Here is a 3,911-nt window from a genome sequence, read left to right as displayed (position 1 = left end):
CTGCTGATTGCAGCTATTGCCCGCGGGTGTGAGCTGTAATAAACAGCTGACGCCCGCGCTGTATGAAGAGAGGTCGCCCCGCGAACTCTCTTCATACATACCCCGACGCTCCAGGATGTTAATGTACGTCCTGAAGTGGGAAGGGGTTAAGAGTATTGAAGCAATAGATTGTAAGTGCAGCAGCCCATAATCCACACTTATGTTCAATAATACAAGAGAATATATAGATTAAATAAACCAAAAACGAGGGATAACAGAACAATACAACAATAAACTTTATGAATCAAAAACCAGAAATAAATTCAAGGGAAAACAATGAAAACAAGAACACTTGGAGGAGAGGACGACACGGCAAAGGAAGCGCTGCATCATCAACCAGGAAAATCTGAAAAAAATACAAAAACCAACATTAATATTTAAAAACCGTCATCACAAAGACAATTATAACATAAACTAGAAGAATCTGCCCCCAGAAATGGTAGACTAGATGAAGGGCATAAAATGGTACTCAGTATTGAGGCCTCCTGGGGACAATCTATTCAGGTTATGAATCCACATTAGTTCTCTCTTTATCAATAGCCATTCCCTGTCCCCACCTCTTGGTGTGACAGGAACATGATCAATCACTTGGTCTAAACTGACTGATATTATGTTTTTTTCAAGAAAATGGTTTGATATTGGGAGTTCCTTATTGCCTGTTCTTATGGTGCTTTTATGGTTTGTCATTCTTGTCCGGACCTGCATCGTGGTCTCCCCAACATACGCCAACCCGCAGGGGTACATGATGGGGTAGACTACGAAGGAGGACCATCAAGTGTATCTACCCTTAACCCTATAACGTTTACCTGAATGCCGGATGACAAAAGGAATCCCCCCTGACCAAGTTGCTGCAACAGGCACAAATATAGCAAGGGGAATTTTCATTATTAAGGGCAGCCAAAACTCTCTGAGTGTCAGTCTGAGAAAAATTTGAAGACACGTGGGTCACTAATCTGTCCCTCAGGTTGTATCTCCTCCTATAGGACATAAGGGGCCTGTTTTGAAATGCCAAGATCTGGCTACAAACAGTAGAGAGTATGGAACAATTCTTGTTGAGGATATTGAAAATATGTCTGCTCGAGGTGCCATATGAGCTGGTAAATGGAATCCTGGTTGGAAAATGGTCTCTTTTTCTCTTGGGGACAACGAGTTCACTCCTTTCCTTCCTTCTCACCTCCTCAATAGTTTTCTTGATTAAATTAGGGGGATAGTCCCTACCAATAAATCTATTCCCCCATTTCACCTAATCTTTTAGAGAGTTATCAGCAATCATATGAACCCGTAGGAGCTGGCTCCCATAGAGCAAATTGACCATGCTCCTTGGGTGATTGCTGTTGTGATGTAATGTACTATTATGATCTGTGGGTTTAGTGAAGAGGTCTGTTATCAGTTTTTTTCAACTTATCTCATATAGAGAACCCATTCTTGCATATCCTATTAGGATGCCCCAGCATTAATAGTGTGTGAGGAGTATGCCTCATCTATGGGGTGGAGCAGAAGCGTCTCGTCCTGAAGGATGTAGCAGCTCATGTACAGCATTAGATAGGATATTCATTGCTGTCAATCAGGACTGTGTAATACTTATTTTTGCCTGTGGCAGCGCTGCAGAGACATTGACCACTTGTTGCTGTGATCCCTCAATGCCAACCATCTAGTGTGGAGCAAATACAAGTCCTGGACGGTATGATGTCCCAGTCTGGGGAGTCTCATACTCACTTGTTATTCCAGGGTCTTGGTGGTGCAGCAGCACAAGATGGATCTAAATAGCCTAAATATGGAGAAAAAGAAGTGTGAGACCAACAAGAACAGACAAATGTTGTGGTGACAGTAGAGATTAGTGAATAGCGTTTATACTGAAGAAAAGAGCAATAGTGGGGAGCTTCATCAGAGATGACGGTGGAGGCTGGTGACATAAAGGAGCTCAATGGGGCCTATTCATAAAGCCTTGGATGACAAATTGTATTATCCAAAAGTGGTAATTTTGGTACATGTGCCAAAACTGAAACTTTTGAGGCATTTAAATTGTGCCATGGCACTTTTTCATAATTGGGCAAGGCTCGGCTTTAAGGGGATGGCTGCGTCCAGCTCATCACATTTGCTATAAACTGGCATAGATTATAGCCAAAACCTACTCAAGCTCATAGCTGGCATATGTTTGCATCTGGAAGCTCGTACCTCTTAACACATTTGTCGCTCATAGATGAGCACAGTGTTTGCTTAGACCGGCGTGTGAAGCATCAATCTAAGTAAATAGACCCCGATGGTTGTGATGCATGTAGGAGGGATAGGAGAGACACAACCTCTGTCTTCCTTGCATTGCTCCGTGCACAGTTCTATGGTAGTATTAATCTAAAACCTAGTAATCATGTGAATGTTATAACATGTGCTTTGTACATAGGGAAATGCAGCAGAGAAACAAAATGTGTCCTCCCTGCCTCAAGGAATCTCAATGAAAGAAATGCAATGTAAGCATTATTGAAATTAGAATTTACCGAGATGGAAGACGGCTGCTGGTACGGCGGCTCTCGCTGCTCCTGCTGTGGAGAGGAATATCAATGGAACACAAATACTGTAAATATCCAGTTATATAATACTTTTAGGCACTGGTGTAAATTGTGCTGTATAATATCTGTAAGTTAAAGGGGTTGTTTGGTTACCGGACAACATGTTCTCTTAGCACCCACTTTACTATTACTAATAGTTTTGTTTTTTTTTATCACAGTGGGTGCTTAAGGGGGCATGTTGTCTTGCAACCAGAAAGTCCCTCTAACTGCTTGCCATCCTGATTGGCCAACTGGAATCACTTAGCTATGGCCAATTCAGGATGTCATTAGCAGATATATTTCCTGTAGAGCATCTACAGTATTAGATACAGTGACTTACAAGGTCTGTTCTGGGGACAAAGTCAACATCAAAAAGATACAGGAGCTACCGAGATAATGCCACTAAATGACTTACATGTTTCTTCGCAGACATTTCGGAATCCACCATTTTCGGGTTCTGAAAACAAGACATAATCAGATACAATATATGAGAAGAGAACAGATGATATTATCAGTCCATAAGATTCTACATATGGATATTGTTCTGTGTAATGTTCTTCAGCTACTACCATAAATGAGACAACACTACCAGTGGGGAGTAGAACTGTTTCAGGTTAAAAAAAAATTAGTTCTGTTGCAGACTAAACTTTTAGCAAAGTTTGACTCAAAGAAGGTTTCACTGATTCGGTTTACTCAACAATATCCTTTAGTAGAAATCCAGCTCTGTACCTTCTAGAATCTTCCTGGAGGGATTCCATGCTTGCCCAAGCCTGCTTTACACTGTGTTGTATAGGCCTATAATGGAGAACGCAGGTCCAGTTATAATCATTGATAATTGCTCAATTGGAAACTTACAAAAAAGAATCTCATCTATAGAATCTGTTCCTACCAAACTGAAGGACCATAAAATGTAGATCCAATAGTGAAATCGTCTGGACAACCCTAATCTACAATGTTATAAAACGCATATAGTCACCACATAATAGAACATAATAAGCTTTCTACCAACCTGCAGATGGTCTCTTCGACAAGATCTAATGTCTCTACTTCGTCCTCCACATCTTCCTCCCTTTAGAATAAACAAGGTAAAACATAGGTACAGAATTCTGAAAGCCAATAAGAAAACAAGAACAAAAACCTAAACTACAACTATATAGTGATTCCACATTTGGCCAGGCCTCCTTTACATGATGTTTCATAGGCCTATAATGGAGAACGCGGCTCCAGTTATCATCATTAATAATTGGTCAAGTGTGAACATATAGAAAAAAAATCTCATCTGTACAATCTGTTCCTACCAAAGTCAAGCATCATAAAATGTAGATCCAA

The 3,911-nt window shown here is 40.7% G+C and overlaps 1 long non-coding RNA gene across 1 annotated transcript; it reads right to left on the bottom strand.

Annotated features, from left to right (window-relative positions):
- Nucleotides 1-254: 254 nt before the first annotated feature.
- Nucleotides 255-3,653, bottom strand: LOC136624895 (uncharacterized). Its single transcript, XR_010792476.1, has 6 exons — nt 3,592-3,653; nt 3,312-3,377; nt 2,998-3,039; nt 2,532-2,576; nt 1,756-1,807; nt 255-385 (listed from the first exon to the last, which is right to left on the bottom strand). It is a non-coding gene; the product is annotated as an uncharacterized lncRNA (long non-coding RNA).
- Between the last annotated feature and the right edge of the window lie 258 nt (nt 3,654-3,911).

The sequence above is a fragment of the Eleutherodactylus coqui genome, chromosome 4 (assembly GCF_035609145.1).
Source record: "Eleutherodactylus coqui strain aEleCoq1 chromosome 4, aEleCoq1.hap1, whole genome shotgun sequence".
In the NCBI taxonomy this organism is placed as follows: domain Eukaryota; kingdom Metazoa; phylum Chordata; class Amphibia; order Anura; family Eleutherodactylidae; genus Eleutherodactylus; species Eleutherodactylus coqui.
Note: the sequence above shows the minus strand (reverse complement) of the source record. Positions and strands in the feature narration are given on the sequence as shown.